The sequence below is a fragment of the Cavia porcellus genome, unplaced genomic scaffold (assembly GCF_034190915.1).
Source record: "Cavia porcellus strain 051 isolate PalLab524CR breed Dunkin Hartley unplaced genomic scaffold, mCavPor4.1 scaffold_7, whole genome shotgun sequence".
NCBI classification, from domain to species: Eukaryota; Metazoa; Chordata; class Mammalia; order Rodentia; family Caviidae; genus Cavia; species Cavia porcellus.
The window spans coordinates 90,678,479-90,697,446 of record NW_026947490.1 but is presented as its reverse complement, the minus strand read 5'-3'; positions in this window follow the sequence as shown (position 1 = coordinate 90,697,446).

The following is an 18,968-nucleotide window of genomic DNA, read 5'->3' as shown; positions in this document are numbered from 1 at the left end:
GATTGTCTTCCATATGAATGATCTCAGTGTTATCTTTATTAGCTTTAATTTATTTTGTATATTATTTATTATTTTCAAGCCTTATAATGTGAAAATTTAAATCACGAATTTCTTTTCTAACACAGTAATTTCAACTAATATAGTGTATATTCCAATATTATCTGTGCTTTCTTGCTTGGCTCTGGGTTGTTTATAAATATGTTATATAATTTCCAATCATTTGCAGATATTATATCACTATTTCTAATTGATCTTTGTATTTCCAGTTTAATACTCTTATAATCAGATATTTTAAGTGCCTTATTTATTGATAATCTTTTGTAAGTTGAGTCCATGTTCTGGTTTATTAAATAGTCTATCTGCTTATTAAAAAGCATGTAGATTCAGTAATGAAACATGTAAATGTGGTCTGACAATAAAATGATCAAATGGATTAACTGTCTAGATTAAATATACTTCATCTATAGAGTTGTCTGTTTTTCATCGATGTTATTAGTGATTTTTATTGTGAAAAAATTCCCTATTTTGTAATAGTAATCATGTTTTAAATTACTTTTTTCAACTTTGATATATACCTAGATATGCATATATAGCTATAATACATACAAATACAAATATACATATACATATACAAATATGTGTATGTATATATAAGGATATATGTATACATACATATAACATTATTTTTGCCATTTACTGTTACCTTCTATTTATATTTATGGTGAGTTAGTGATGATAAAATACCCAAGTCCTGTTTGTATATGCTTGGATAATTTCTATATTTGTTAATTGGAAACTTGGAAGAATTCACTATAATAATATTTTGTATCTATTCATTAAAAATTCCTGAGCTGTAGTACCATGAGTGCTTCAAAGGTATAATTAGCCTAATAGATTACTGAGAAATAAAAACATATTTTTCCAATGCAATCTAACGTTACTCCCTAGAATCAGATTAGAATGTATTTGAGTATCAAGTAATTTCATTATGTTGATATTCAGAAAGAACTCCGGTGATGCACTTTGTATTAATGTTGCATTATAACCTATCACTTGGCACATTTTCATTGTAAGCTATGGCTTATAAATCCTCTTTGTCTAATAAGAGTATCTATTCTCCTGTCCTGTCAATACTCCGGGGACATTTCTAGCATACATAATTATAAATATACTGCTACACACTTCTCTATGTGCAAATAAGTTACTTAAACCAGTTAAAAGCAATATATTTTTTAATGTGGTCAGGACAACAGTTATATTACACATTTATATCACTGATACCATGATAACCATAATAACTAATAGAAGAACTTAATCAATAGCTTGTTCTCTATTTTCTCATAACTTTGATATTATTCAGCTACTGATTTCATTAGCATTTTAGTAATAGTGCACATGTTTTTGTCTTTTAACATTTTCTGTATGCAATGCAAACATAAATGATATTCCTAGGTGATCTTTCTGTCTTTAAAAGAAAATTTAATTATCATCCAAACATTTTAAAAAGTTACTGTAGTTTTTGCTATAAAATACATGTATAGCTTAATTTAGTTTATTATCTTGCTTTGTCTTATCTGAAAGTTAACATAAAGTTAACATTGATGGCTTTATTATGTATTAAAATTATTTTGCAATGATCAAAGCAACTGTAACTAAAGATGACAAATCTGTATAATATAATTCTGAAGTATTTATTAATGTAATTATTATTTATACTTCTTTCTGGATTCCTGAAAAAATATACTTCTATATTTACTCTGCCTATTTTATTTGTTTTTGATATTGTGCTATATTGTAATATTTTATGGCTACATTTGTCACCATTTTTATATTTTACCTAATTACTCTTTAATCATTCAAAAATTTTTCCTTAAACACAAAACAAAATATGATAACAAAAATTTAAATAAATAGTATACATTTAAAAGAACTTGAAAATAGACTAAATAGGAAAAGTCAAATAAACTGTAAACTTTCTTCTGAATATAGCTTCACAGCAAATATTCAAATATTTAAATCTTTCTTTAACATTAAATACATTATAAATTAGTAGAAAACACCAAAAACTAAATTTCAATAAACATTTGCAGATGGTTCAGTTTAGAATAATGGCTCTCAGATTAATCACTGGTTAGCGCCTGAGAGCGTGACCACGAGGGACGTTCCCACATGGCCGTGTCCTCTCTGCTCCTACGGAAGACAGTCAGTGTCTGACCGACCCTAACTGTAATCTAGCGGTAACTTTTCCTTCCTCTACCTTAGTTTCAGCATGGATTTAACAGTCAACCTGTTTTGCAGAGTTACTGTTGATATATTAAAAGTTATTAATTTGTCTAATTCTATTCAAATTATTCTTTTCAAATATTTGAATTATTTCTCCTGAAATAAAAAAGGAGAAAACTGGAAAATGTAGACCTCACAAACTTCCTCCCACAAAACAATCTGAGGGCATTATGGTGGGTAAGAGATACTTGTAAGCTATTGAACTTTATGAAGTTTAGAGATGAAAACTGAAGAAAACTTCCTCAGATTATGAAATTAGTAAATCGGGCTCAAACTCTTAAGTGGGATCTGAAGCCTACATTTACACTATATTATACTGACCTCTGAAGACAGCAAAGAAATGATATGTAGAGACAAAAGGCATTGTACATCTAACTGTAGTTTTTCACCTTCAGTGCTGACAAGGGACTATGAACTTAAAACTACAGACATTTCAGTTGATCTAAATGACATTTCTTGCTAAACCTGAGTATTGAAATTAGTTGTAGCCGCAATCATATTTAACTGCTAATATATCAGGGCCCAGGACAAAGTCTGTATTTCATTTGTTCGTTAGCCAAATACCTGATGGTTTTTCTTATCCTTACCAAGCTAAAATTCTGGCTATTGTGTGCAATAAATTTCAGATACTGAGTTGCTTAGAAATATGAAATTATTGCTATCATGCAAGCTATGGGGTTTTCCACATGCTCATTCTCACTAAGTTTATGATTTATCGATATGTGTTTACAGGTAAGTGAATCATTGTCTAAACCTAGTTCTAATCCAGTGATATTCATGTTTATATTCAACTTATCTTCATGTTTCTTTGAATCAGAAATCCACTGCAATATATTTCTAAGAAAAGATTTATTACTAATTTTACTAAGTTTAAAACTTCATGTTTTTCTACAGGTTCTCTTCTTTTTGAGATTCATAACATACCTTTCCAATTTCTGATAAGAACATTCTTAAGGATACTACATATAAATTCATTATTTATAGGAATTTTAACAAAGTTTGTAGAAATCACAGCACCAATTCAGTTTTTCATCTGATCCAGCCCACAGAAATATAAACACAGAGAGAAGAGCATTAAAAAAGTTTCCCGCAGACGAATTTGAATTCACTTGTAGGCTTCTGTTGAAGTCTGTTAAATTATTTATAATTACCTGACAGGTCATGAACTAAAAACTGTAAGTCTTTTATTTGCATAATTAATCAAGTTGAAGCAATTGAGAAATTATATAGACACAAGCAAGGCAAAAGCCTAGGAGAAGCTGAGAAATTGGAGCTTGTCGAGAAAGACATTTTGTGACAAATAAGCTAGAATAATAAGGCTTCACTACACAGAGATGGTTTCCCTTTGACCAGAGATAAAATGTGGGAATAAGTCTGTTCAACTGGAACCCTGAAAGGAAGGAAATTCCCAGGGTAACCTACGGGTTGTGCTTCTCTAGCTTACGCCCTGAAACGGTGACAGGGATCATTCTCGGTTTAAGCAGCCAGAGTTGCTATCTAATGCAGTTTCAGGAAAAGATAACTTTTTCCTAAAATTTGCTAGCTGTATTCTGAGTCATATCATCAACAAGTTTTGTATCATCCCCAAAATACTAATTGGCTTCCATATATATTTTCTCAAAGGCCTGGAAAACCGCCATGTACTTAGCGTACATTTTGTTTATATTTATATTGGTTCACTCAGTGTGAGACATAAACATATTGTGAATTCCATTTCACTTGTTGGTGCTGGAGTTCAGGATCTCACCCAGGGCCTTTGCATTGTTTCACCCATATTCCCTCTTTATTTTTATATTCTGACACAGGGTCTTACTAAGTTACTACATTGCCTAGGCTGGGCTCATGTGTATGTTTCTTCTTTCTTGGATTTTTAAATATCTAGGAGTACAGATACACACTATGCTTGGCTACTGTAAGTAACGTGCTTCCATGGCCAAAAGTAAGGGGGTCTCAAGAAGCAATGTTTGCTGTAAGAGGACCCTGAAACTGGGACTCGGAAAAGCACTGATGCCGTGATAGGCTGTTAGGTCTAAGGAAGACAGGTTGACAGTCAAAGTGAGAATAGACGGAAACTTAAAAGTCAAACGAAATCAACACAGTCCAAGCTGTAAATAAGCATACACTTAAAACTTCTATAGGTAAATGGATGCGACTAGAGCACATACTCATAAGTGAAATAAATCAGACTTGCATGTGTAAACATCATACTGACTCCCTAGTGTAAGAAACTGAAAGTGTAAATAAGATCCAAAATGTACAATATATGCTGTGAAAGGGGGAGAAGCTGCTCAAAAGGAAAGAACTGAGATGGAGGAAAGGAGAAAAGAAATAAGGGGGAAATATGTAATTATGTATATATGTGTATATGTATATACATATATATATATTAGCTAAGATAATTGTACTACTAATTCTAATCATTCATGGAAAGGAACAGTTAATGTTTATATTGTTTTATCAGTTTTGCATGTCTATACCTGGTAATCTGAGCAAATATTTTGAAAATAACAATATGCAACCTAATAAGCATCGTTAGTTTCCTCCCATCTTGTTTTGAAATCCTACATCACTTACGTTCTCATGGTTGTCAGACAGTGGTGATCCACAATGACACCTTACACTTTAGTAAGTAATTCAGCAAATTGCATTTGGATGAACTCATCACCCTGACTTAAAATGCACTTTTCGAAATGACAGTTTTACTAAGCCAATTACCCTAAGCAGAATTTGACAGCTTGTCAATGGATCTTTGACTTCCATGGCAACGCTCATGTATTTTGCAAACAGACAGCCATTGTGGCTCAAGTCAGGTCTGATTCCAAAGTACCTAAGAGTGCACTTCTGTGACTTGTACAGATTCATTCACTAATAAAAATAAAAACATTGAGTTTAACAAATACTGATTGGGCACTATGAGAAGGTAAAAATACAAAGAGCTGAGATACACGTTATGTGTAAAAAAAGTCATTGTTCAAAACTGGATATATTCATGCGAGAAAATCATTCCACATTGTAATTAGTGTTATAATGGAAAGAGTTTTGCCTGATTTTAAAGGGGTGATAATTTCAGCACTTTTAGGATTGTTTAAGGAATAAGACTAACTATAAAGTAACTTCCTGCACCCTTGTAATCTAAATCAGTGGCACAAGTACTTTAAAAGGTACATTCAAAATAGAGGAAAATTGGAGGAGGAAGATGGCAGATAGGTAACAATTGGCTACAGAGACTCCCTAAGATAGTGAACTTAGAATTCAAGGTAATACAGAGTGGGGAACCCCAAACAGAGGGAGATGAATTCTTTCATCTCTAGAAGAAATTAAGGCACCTTGCCGACCATCCGAGGTCCTGCTGTGACTTGCCGAGGTCCCACCACAACTTGCTGAGCCATCCAAGGTACTGCCACTTCAACTCACTGGAGGTGCAGTTACATTGAGTTCAGGGGTCAGTGAGCGGAACAGAGAGCTGAGTTGCAGAGTGCCTACATCGACCTATGGTGACTGACGAGAGAGTGCAGCCATTCCATAAACAGGGGGGCTCCAGCGGACCACATTCTGGGACCAGGCAGTACTGGCAAGTACAAGGAGCAGCAGTGACTTAAGTCAGTTGTTCCCTTCCCAAGTGGGATTGGTGGAGTGACCTAGGCCTGGGTCACGTGACCTGGCTGAGACCCAATAGGTTATCCAAAATCAATTCCCTATAGTGGTGACCCACACTAACCACACTAACCCAGTGAAGCTTCAGAAGTTTGACTGACATGGAGGGGAGGCAGCACAAAGTAATACAGTGCAGGCCACAGCAGCTTGACTGATCTGGAGGGGAGGGGCCAGCATACGCTGTCCCTGTCTGCAACACACTAGCACATGGCAATGGGAAGGGTCAGTTTGCCAGCACACTTCAGAAGAATTGTAACCAACAAAGAAAGAAACTGGGGCCTCCTGGAAGAAGGAAAAAAGATGGAAAGAGGAAGCAACAACAAAAAGTCCAAGGTCCTAACCCTGAGAACATTGACCCAGGACAGGTAAATACAAAGGAGAATGAGAACAGCAAATGTGCAATATCAGGCACAGTATCAGTGGACATAAAGAGATATATTCAGAACCTCATAGATGAGTTCAAAGTGAAATATTTAGCCAAATAAAGCAAGATATAAGAAGATTAATAAAAGAGATACTAAGCACTCCTCAAGCAGACACAGATGGAAGAAGGGAGGAACTCAAACAAAGGAGAGAACCATTTGATGGAGAATAAAAAAATATATAGAATACATGAAACAGGTTCAAAGAGATTACAAGGAAATTAAAAACTATGGAAAGATGGCAAATTAGCTTGAAAGAAACTAAGGATAGATTATCCAAACTGGAGGACAATTTTGCAATATGGGAGTATAAAAAGGAAAACTTTTTAAAAATAACAAGGAAACAAGCAGTAACAATACAAAGGCAAGAAGACAACAAAAGGATCTATAACTTGAGAGAAAGAATGTGAATGAAGAAGATGAGGTACAAACAAAGGAACTACAAAGGTTATTCACAGAAATAATTAAGGAAAACTTCCCAAACATAGAAAAGGAAATGATATTCTGATATATGAGGTATACAGAACTCCAGCCACTTACAACCAAAACATAGCTAGAGCCAGACATATAATAATCAATACCCAGAAATTCAATATAAGAACAGAATATTAAAAGCTGTTAGAGACAAGAAACAGATCACCTATAAAGGAAGGCTAATCAAAATAATGACAGATTTCTTGACACAAACCATCAAGTCTAGAAGAGCCTGGAGTGAAATACTGCAAACCCTGAAAGAAAATAACCTCCATCCCAGATTGCTATACCCTGCTAAACTGTCTCTAGAAATTAATGGAGAAACAAGACGCTTCCAAGACAAGGAGGAACTTGGGAAACTTGCAACTACCAATCCAACTCTACAGAAAATATTGCAGGGCATTCTAGAGAGGGAGAAAACTACTAGGATTCCAAGAACACTGGCAGAGAGGCCTCAGTGAATGGAGCAGAAAACAGAATGAAGAAGATAAGCAGACAACTGATGGCAAAAAAAAGAGCATGACAGAAATGAGGCAGAGAAGATTTTATTCAAAACTGATAGGATTGATAGTATCAAGTCTGAGAGTCTAGGCAGCTACACTGAAGATGACAAGACTCTACGATACACATTCTGGTTTGATAACTGCCAGTTTTTGAAGTTCTGTACTATATACAAAGTTGTGTTTTTATTAATACTGTTATGTACTGAAATATTCAATTATACTGTGTCTGATGATACAGCCAATTCTATTGGAGATAACAAGAGACAACACAGGAACCATGATAGAACTCTTTGTACAACGGTCTAATATGTTTATTTTGTTTCATGTGTTTATAGGAATATGTTTTGTTTTGCCTTGCTTTGTTTTGTTTCTCCCTCTAATATAGAAAGGATAGAAATACATGTTAAGACTCATGCATGTGTAGAATCTATAAACAGTCTATGAGAACCGATCTTATGACACATGATGAAATGAACAGATACTTTGAAGAAAAAGAGACACTAAAATACCCAGTGCTGATCCTGGAGTGTCATAATGTGAAACCCAGCAATAATATTATTCTTTGTTCAGAGTGATATTAGCCTGCTTGGGTTTATTCAATCTCAATATAATTGAAGATATGGATAACTGCATGTATGTTTAAGTGTATAGGATTGACAACCATGTTACTAACTTTTTGTTGGACAGTTGAACAGAACTGTTTGCAATATCACTGTTGGAATTCCCACTTTACATGTTCCATTTTTGTATCTTGAGCAACTATTTGTAAAACGACAAATATGTAAACATCAACTAGTGATTTCTTACTGTTTATTTTTTTCCCTGAACATATGTATTATTTCTACCTATATTCTATTTTGTTTAAGTCAAATCTTTCTTTAAGTAAAAATTTTAAAACATAGAAGAAAATTAATTAAATTATAGCTGAGTACAAATGATAGAAAAAAGTGTGAAATATAACTGTCATAAATTTGCTGGATCCAGTGTCTTCTCCCTTCCTATGATAAACATAATCTTCTACATTCTTACCCAAGCCAAAACCTAAAGTCCTTTCTGATTTCTTCCTTATCTTCATTTCTAAGGAAATTATCTTATTGACTCTGACTCTGCAAATTGGGAATAACTCTCAAGGTTGCTCAGATTTATTGATCTCAATTTCCATTCACTTCCCATTTGTTTTGATTTACCTTAAATTAATTAAATTTTAGTCAGCTGTTTTTTTGTTACCTTTTTAGACTTCATTTTGAGTTTCTCATCTGGTTGTTAATACAGTATTTTCCTTAAATACAGATATGGTAAAAGTGCTTCAAAGTAGTGTTTTGATAACTGTACATTCCTTAAAGGGTAAATTAAAAATCTTCAGAATGATGTGTTCACTGAAGATCTCTAATCATAGAAACTTATAGTTCAGCTATAACCTTTGGACTATATTTAAGTTTTCACAATTGTCTGCATAAATCATGCTTTGTCACTCTTATCTTCTCAGATTTATTGCATTAGTAACAATGTCCCCACAGCAACAAGCACAGTGCCTGATTCTAGTTAGTCCCATCATGCAGTTTATACAGCAACTCCTGTGTCGCTTTGCAAGTCCGTTCAGTGTTCAGGATCCCGTTAGGTTACTTTTCTTCTCTAAACGTTCATAGGCTTCCGAACATGCCTGCAAGTGTTCTTTCCATGAAGAGTTGTTACCTGTTTAGAGTTATGCATTTGATTTTGATTCTTTGGCATACGAGTGTGAGACTATGCTTAGATGTGACTAAAAAAGATGAGGGAACAGGAAGAGGTGATTTAATGAAAATCTAGAAATGCTCAATGGGTAGACAGAAGTATTTGGCAATCAGAAAGATTCTAGGCTGCATATATGCGTGTTGGAATCACCAAAATTTGGCACGCAATGAGCTTGCACTAAAGAAAAACAACACTATAAAGAAAAACGATGTTGAACAAGATAAGAGGTACAGTGTTTCTGTGTAATTTTTAATAAAGTCCAATTTTTAAAATTTTTTAAAAGAAGCAAAAGAACAATTAACCTATGTTTTCTCCTACTTTTCCCAAGTAATTGTGGTAGCACTTAAAATATTAAAGCAAATTTTTATAATATTTTTTAATAATGTCTATTGTAATTTCCTAAATATTTAAACTTTACTCTCCCAATACTTGGTTTCATCAGATAACCTGGAGAGCTTTCTTAGCCGCCTGACATTCTTTTTTATCTGCTGATATTTAATTATCAATTAGTACTTTGTTGTTCATCCAATATACCAATATTCATCTTTTTTCCAAAAAAATATTTATTTACTTGTTTATTTAGCTTTGTGAGACAAGGTTGAGCTCAAACTCATTGTGCTCCTCCTGCCACAGCCTCCTGAGTGCTGGAATTACAGGCATACCTTGCCATATCTGGCCCTCAAAAAAATATGCACGGACTGTGCAGCCATAAATTTATTTTACAGACACAAAAACAAACCCTAACCCTAACCCTAGAGTACAAGATCTTCTAAAAGCATATAAAATAACAAAGAAGGACTTTTGTCTACAAGTGTACATAAGAAATATCTGATTCTAATTAAAATCTATAAATTTTTCATATACACATTTTAAATATTTATTTAAATTGATAGCCTCATGAAATGCCATAAATGAATACATGCAATTTATAATGAATAAGTTGATAAAATTATCTTTGCATGTACAAAAGTCAATCATGTAACTCCCTTTAAAAAATCTTTTATTGCTGACCCGTAGGAAAAGTATTGAATTCTTCTTGTGAGTCTCAAGACCATTAACAATTCAGTCTAGGATTCAATGCCAATTTCATTTCGTCATTCTTCTTGTGCAATGTCTTTGGACTACATAAACCCTTCTTGTCTGACTTTGTGCTTTTCCATATGCTATTCCCTGGCCAATACTTCTAGACAATTCCAGTGTTACCTTTAAGATTTTGGTTACCCCTTAACATTAAATAAGAAAAAATTGCTCTTGTCAATAAAAAATACATTTATCATGTTCTCTTTTGTAGAAGCTGTATTGAAATTGTGAAGAGTGAAACAGAAAGCAAAACGTTGAAAACACAAAAAAACTACGTGGAGTGTGTAAGTGTTAAATGAGTAACAGATGAACTTCTTGGCTCCATACAGATGTGTATAGAAGACTAAATTTGTGAGAACCTTTGTTGCTTTCTATGTTTCTATCACAGGTTGTCTAGGAACAGACCCAAGGTCATACATATCTTTTTACCTTGAGGGTCACAAAGTCTTTAAAACACAGGTAGACTCATAAACATCTGTCAAATGAAAAAATAAATGCTAAAAGACCCCAGAAATATCTAGAGTTAACTAAAAAGCAAATAGAGAGGATTAAATAAGTCGTTCGGGAAGCATAGCCAGAAAACTGGTTACTTTAGATATGAATCTTACTGGATAAATATACAATCTACAGTCAGAGATGAAAATGGAGAAAACAGCATGAAATAAATGTGAAGAAGAGTGTATACAAGATCAGGGAGTAACAAAATGGAAATTTAATCTGGCCTAAGAACTGGGGGAAATTAAAATGGAGGTAGTCCTCAGAGAATCAGTGTCAAGAGTCTGAGGCAAAATAAGGGATCCTGAGGAGATGGAAACATTCCTCTAATTCAGTAAAAGACAAGTGCATCTGGTACAGAGTATCATATTCACATTACGAAAGACATAAAGTTATAGACAGCTCAATAATGAGGGGAGAAACTTTAAACAAGCCCTTTGAATACATTTGATAAAATAAAACTAAAATTAAACTCCTGTAAGACCGTGAGTTGGAGAAGTTACCATTTTCTCTTATATTTTAATGGTTAAAATCTTGATTGGTAGTTGTTAGAGCGTGAATACTGACATGTACCAAAGTTCAGAGTATTACTATCTAAAATGTCAAGAGGCATGTGTAAAATACAGATAGATTTATTCTACACTCAAGCAAAAATCAGCATTTAAAAAGCATCATCTAAAGTAGCTATAAAAAGCATGAGTGTCTAGTAGTAAATTGCAAAAATAGCATAACAGTTTAATGCAAAAAATTATAAATGACATTAAAGAGGACAAATAAAGGTTTATGAATAAGACAATCTCAAAAAATTTATTCTTTCTACATTTTGACAAAGTCTGACTAAAATTCTCAGTTATGTGCATTTCCAAGAAAAACATACCCCAAGGATATCAGAAGGCATCGGAAAAAATTAGTAGTACAAACACAATTCCTAGCATGTAAAACTTTCTGATACCCAACAATTAAAGAGCAGGTAAATTGTATTTGGTTCAATCAACAGTGTCTAGCAGAGAAAAATGATCAGAAAAAGTGAATCATTTAGTAACTTTAAGTTTTTAAAAATAAGGCTTTAAAGATAGTGTAGAGTGTTATAATTGTTCTACCTGCATCTGTCTTTCTCAAATTACTACTTCCATTAGATCATACACAGCAGTGAGCAGGGCAAGGAGAGCGTAATGAATCTCCCGAGAAGCTTGGGATGGTGCCGTGCGAGTAAAAAGTGTCTGTGAACATGAGCAAGTAAAAAAAAAGCCAGCAGCTTTTGTTCAGACACAACACGTGTTAGAGCTTGAACCTTGGAGACGAGCATCACGATTGCACCTTATGGCAAGTTTCAAGAAGCAGAGGGTCTGGGTTACTCAAAACAATGCTGACGAAATAAGATAAGAATCTTCTTGAGTTTATTTAATTAATGTTTCAGAACTAGAACAACCAACCCACTTCAGAACCAGATCCTGGCCAGTGTTCCAGGATGATATATCAGGTTGATTGCTGTGTCAGCAACAGTCCCAGTATCAGCAGACACTGCTCCAAGTTTCTTTTCATATTTATATTTTGAGTATCTTTACTTTTCTTCTGAAAGTGAGGAAGCATAATTTCATCATATTTCTGCATCAAAAAACTTGGACACATCTTCAACTTTCCCTCCACAGGGCAGTAAGTACAGAGGACAATAATCAAGGGTCCCTCTCTGAGTGCCGTGGAAAGTGCTAACAGTCTTGAGACACCATAGTTTTATTTCTGCGATTATGATTTATTTCTTTCAAAAGTTTACCTTCCTACCCAATAAGTAAAGAAAACAAGTCAAGGCTTCATCAGAAATCTTCATTTCTTTTTATATGCTAACATTTACAGATACAGTTTTGTTTACATTTATTACTTCAATGAATAACTTTGATGGCTGAGTTTAAGATTTATATATTTAACACTGATTTTAACTATGACTTAAATGTTAATTAACTGCCCACCAGAAATTTCGACTTAGACTTTCAGATGTATCTCAATTAGCTTCAGACCTTCAGAGGGATCTACCCTCTCCCCTAAAAAATCTTAGAATTTTTTCAACCCTATTTCCTATTTCAGTAGATGAAAACATCAATCAAGGAAATCATAAATCTGGTACAGATTTGCATAGTGTAGTTGACACTCTTGGTACTGGTGAGACCAGCTTCTCCTCCTAGACTATAATAACCTACAGAGCCCCTCAAAATAAATGAGGACCATGTGGCTAGATCCTGAGGGAATTCAATGGATGAAGCAGTCTGGATTATAGATTACCACAGGAGGACAATATCCACAGGAAGATGTGTGTGTGTGTGTGTGTGTGTGTGTGTGTGTGTGTGTGTAATCAAACTTAGGACCTCAGGCTTGCCAAGCAGATACTGTGCCACTGAGCTAAATCCCTGGCCCACAAAGATATTTTTAAAAATGAGAAAACTTTCACTTTGTGTAACTGTTCCGCAAATGTAAGAGATGCTCCCTCCCATAACATGACTTAAATATGGCTTTCTAAGAAATGTGAATGCTTTTTTTTCTGGGAACCTGTTTGACATTGCTCATATTTCATTGTAAACGTCACTTTTTTGAGAGAAGTGTGCCTCATTCTTACAGCCTGATTTCTTTACTACAAATTCTCTTTGAGAATACAGCTTTACTCACCATTGCCTTTGTGAAATAAACTCAAGTACATTGTCTTGTAAACATTGGGACTGAATATAATATATCTTCTTCTTAACTCTGTTTTATCCTGTTTCAATAAGAATCCTTGCAGTTTTCAGAGTCAATTAAGACATTATTTACTTCATGAGATAGAAAATCTAGGAAACTTTAGAAAAATGATCATTGGTGAATATATTTCTGTCACCATGTAAAGACAGAGAGAAAACTTCAACACTAAATTAGCATAGGTCACTGAAAAATTTAGGTGAAATTGCAGTTTGTATTTCAACATAATAGGAACTTGCCAGAATGAGTGATAGGGCGGCGATAATGTGCAACGGGCGTCATTTATATCTTTCTACCTCAAAGAATTCTACACGCATCAGAACTGGAGGGCAACAAAATTATACATTACTGAGGTAAGACACAAAACAATAATCTATTACACTGTAGAAATAAATACTTCTCCGTGTATACTTCATAAATATGTCATCGTTTCATATTTTCAGCTATTAAATTGTCTCGCTTGAGATATGGTGAGGGAAACACCATCACTCACCAGAGCAGAACTCAAACGGGCACTGCTTCCAGTGGGGGAAACTGGGGTGCTGACTCAAGTCAGCCTCCTGATTCTGAAGGCTGAGAGTACTGTGTCTTCTTGATCACTGCATCCACACGCTATGCACCACAAATTCTCTTTATAAGGTACGCTCATTGGTATTTTAACATACATCGGTGAGCACATGCTATTTAATGAGTTCAGGTCATAAGACAAGTATCATTATGGAGTCCAGGCTTTAAAGGAATATCAAAGGAACTCACTCATAAAGTAAGGTAGATCTTTCTTCACAACTACTTAAAGGATATTCTGAAAATTTTTTTTCTAATTTCTTTCTCTTTTGGAAAATAGCAAAACAAAAAGGCATAAAGAAAAAAACCTAACTTTCCACTGGGAACGAAGTATAGGTAATGTGAGGAAAGCGTTAATCTATGAGAGAATGTGGTGACAACAAAGGACAATCACAATGAGCAGAGAGAGTGGTCAGCGGGGCACGGTAGGGTCTGATAAGTCAGACAGAGAACTAATGCCAGGGCTGACAGAGAGCCACTGGTTCCACCTCTTCTGTTTGCACGTGGTTCCCAGGAACAGAATCCTCAGGTTTACCTTGCACCTCACCGCCCCAGTGAGTATCTGCAGCTCCCGGTCACCTCACCGCAGGGTGGGGACAGAGTTCACTTCCAAGGACTGAGCTGCTGGCAGGAAGTCCCCTTGTGAGCAGACAGCAAGTTATTCTGTCCCTCAGTTCTTCTTTGTGATAAAAATGTATCTCACTCTCTGGAGATAAACAGGGACTATTTTAAACCATATAAAAACTTCTAATTAGAAGGTAAGATACAAGATAAATCCTTAAAAATACTTGAAATTGTTATATATAGTGTAGTGGGTCTTTCATTTAGGCTTTATATAGGTGTGAATTTTCATTTAGACTAGAGAAATCTAAATTTTTCACTGCATTAATATTTCATTTGATATGAAAGTCTACAAATTAGCCTTAAAGTTAACTACGTAGACCATTGAGAGTGCCATAGTTTTTGGAAGTACATATTATAAAACTCTAGTTGAAATGTAGGAAAATAGTAATTACCATTTAAAAGAGGCAGATATATATTTATTTAAAATCTCTGTTAAATTAGGTTCATAATAAATATGATGGCAAGATACAGTGGAAGGCAATACTTTAAAGAGTATTAAAATGATATAGTTTAGCTGATTCTTTAAGAAAGTGTTCCTTATCTACATTATAACACATTTCTTGAGCTTTATGGAATTAAAATTCAAGCATTCTGAATTAGACCTAAGACTTAGCGTATAAATTACGTTGGCTTCCAAATTTAGCACTACTTGACAGATAACAAAATAGAAAGACTTCTCATTTCAAAAATGTTTTTGGATTTCATTTTTTGCAACAATTACATGAATATCATACTCATTTTAATTGTAAAAGTACCTCTCTTACATACAGATCACAAAAATTATTTGATGAGAAGAAAATATTAACAATAGTATAGTTTTTTTCCAATTACAATAAACATGTCTGTTTTGTTTCCACTACATTTGAACCAAAATAAAAATGGTTCCTTTTCAGATAAAAGGAAAGGATGGAATGTATATAAATATAGCATAGAAATTATATTAATAAGTAGTAGTAACATAGCATAAAACAGGCAGGATTTATTGAATACTGTTGGAAGTGGTAGATCTGTGTGTTATTCTCCCTTCCTGGGAACTTGCCTTCCAGTAACCTGGCAAAGATCTAGGGATTTAGTCCCTTTTAAAATATTTAAAGTTATTTCCTGATTTGCCATATAAATAGTATATATTCTACTAAACACCATTTTATCCTCCTTACCGTCATATACAGGTAGTTAAGGATTAGGAGATTTTTGAAGAAAACCTTAAATGTGGAAGATAAGCAAATAGGCAAATAAAAAAGCAAATAAGATAAAATGCTCTTTTAGGAAGAAAGAAATGTCAAAAGATTGTCGTTAATATCCTCAGAGATATAAGAAAAGATGTCACAGCTATTAAGTCACAGAAAGTGACGAAGTCTGGCAGAAAAAGAAGAACTAGTTGCAATTTCTGAAGTTAGAGACGAAGGAAAGGAGGAGCAGGAGAACAGGATAAATTTACACTCAAAGTCAGAAATTTCAAATTTGAAAGAATAGTTCTTTAGACTGAACAAATAAAGGACGGTGAAATAGTCAAACAGTAGATCTGTGCTTTAAGGAAAAAGGCATGAGCAAACTAGAAAAGTCAGCACGATGGAGGACAACAGAGAAAGACGGAGCGGGCCTCACTGTGGAGCAGCTCAGGCTGGTAAGAAGTGAGTTTCTTAAAAAGAATCACTTAAAGTACCAGAAATCTAAAGGACTTGATTTTTGTCACAGTAGCCTAAGGGAGATGAGAGAGACAGACAGACAGAGACAGATGGAGAGACAGTGACAGAGATATAAAGAAGCAAAGAGACAGAGACTTAGAGGAGAACACAGAGACACAGGGATACTGGGACAGATGCAGAGCAGAGAAAGGCCTTAGAAGGCAGAGGGATTCCCAGAGGGCCAGTCGCAGTCACAGGGAAATCTTGTGATGGTGATTGTGCCACCGACACCGAGCAGTGACCCAAACCCCCCGACACACACAGCAGGGGCCAAAACCCTCAGCGCACGCACGTGCTGCTTCTCCCTTCCCAGCCCTGGGCCCCACCCCGAAGGTTCATCCATTCTCAGCCTGACTTGAACAAACACCCATGAGCCTCTCACACTGTGCCTGCCTTCTCCTCTAAATAGCTGAATGCTCTTTTCTTTCTCTGAAAAGTATTTGATTTAAATTTCTAACAGAGGGTTAGAAAAAAGCTTTAACAGGCCTGATTCAGAGGGCACAGAACAGAGATCATTGCCTCCAAAAGAAACTTTTAAACAGCAATGCAGGCAGGTGCTATGATTCTGCTGTACATAGGCTTTGCATATATGCACAGAAACACATTTTTCTGCATTAATTAGCATTATGTAAGCATTAAAAAGCATTATGATGCTAAAATACATTGAAATCCTTAGTGTTGAGTATATACGTTCACTCGATAACAGAAGCATCATATATATATATGTTCAGATATATAGAATATATGCAGCTATATATGAAGATAAGAAATGTATATATATGTATATATAAAATCTGAGTTGCTTATTATTTAGAATATTGTAACAAATAAAATCTCCTCCCCCATTTCACCGTCTTTGTGGAACACAGTATACCCCGTATGGTTTTACACTGGTCAGAGTTACTCATTTGAAAAATGAGAAATAAGTGTGCATGGCTCATGGGTGTGGCCAGAGTGGCTGAGGCTGCTGTATTTAAGTGAATATATGTGAATATGAACTTGGCGCTGTTTTCCTTTTGGTTACCAGGAGACAGCTGTCAGTTTCGTGCCGTATTTCCTAGAGTCACAGGTTCTGCTGCTGAGTAGAAATGTTCCTTCCTTTCCGTGCAATGTGAGGGTTGCTCAGGAAAATAATGCCTATTCCATTGCTGCCTTTCCAAATGGGAGACTGCCTATCATTCTCCGGACTTTATTTTGAAAGCAATTAGGATTTTATCACACGTGGATATATTCCTAATGTAGGGAGGTATCTCTTTTGGCCATGAAACAAAGACCTTTTAGGAATTGGAAAAAAATAATCTTATACATTTTATTCGGTATTACATATAGAGGTAAAAAGGAGAAGGACTTTTAAATTTCAAATTTCATTAATAAAACAATTGGATAAAATAATTATTAAATTTTACTGGCTATCTAAGTCATTATTTTCTGACTTCTTAAAAATAACATTATAATTCCTATTTTCAGGTTATTTAATATAATGATGATGTGAAATTTAACAGTACTTTAAAAGTTAAATTTGAACTGAATTCATTTAAAAACTAAGCATTATGCAAAATCTGAATATTTTTTGTTAGTAGTGTGCTAGTTAAGGTGGACTGTCCATGAGACCGGCTGGAAGCCCCCACGTACACAGTGAAGCTCACTTTCATGTCCACCTGGGTGGGTCACGGTGGCATAACCTCAGTGCCCGTTTGGTCCCTCACTCTTTCCCCTCTTCTGCTCCCCCAGTTATCAGGAACTGAGCGGCTCTGCTGCAGCACACACTTTGCCAGGATGTTTTTGTCTCGGAGCCAATTTGCCATGGGTAAATTCTCTGAAACCCTAATAAAATAAAACATTACGTCCTCTTAGTTACGAGTGTCAAGGTTTGGTTCCAGCTATAGGAAGGCTGGTTAAAACAGGTACATTGTATAAGACACATGGTGTAAAGTTAAAATAAGGTAGGATTTTTTTACAGAGCAATCTGTCCCTACTTAAAGACAAATTATAATAGCTACCTACAAAAATTTGCGAAAGTATCCCTGGTTTTACAATGATTACTTTTTTTATTATTTTGTTGTGAAAATTTGTTTTACCTTTTCTTCTTAATATTAACAAATAAAGTAAAAAAAAATTCTCCAATCAAACTCTGTATGCAAGGATTTTTACATTATTGTCTTCTTTTCGTTAAAACATGGAGAAAACATCACTTCCTGGAATATAAAGATAAGTGGTAAGTCTTACACAAATGGACAAAGGGAATCGTTTTTCTAGAACCGCTGTTTCCTCACCCACCACCAAACAATGCAATGATGAGCTTTCAACTTTGTGTTGTGTAGGTCTCTAAAATTATATTTTAGAACAAAACTATTATCAAAATATATATTCTATCTTAAAATAACTATACAATATAATTTTAATATGCTTGAATGTAAAATTTTTAAATATAATTTAGATATTAGGAAATTTATGCAATTTGAGAATTTGAAGTAATACATTATAGAGTTTTTCATTTATTTTTTGTCAGGAATTTTGTGTATCATTTTTGTTTAATCAATTAATCAAATAAAATTTCATAGGTTGGCTCCTAGAAGTAAATATATATATATATATATATATATATATATATACATATATATAGGTTCTAATGTATATTTTAAAAGTTTCTACTAGTGTATTAACATATATATATATATATATATATATATATACATACATAGTCACTGATGAGTCTATTTCTTCTTCGATGA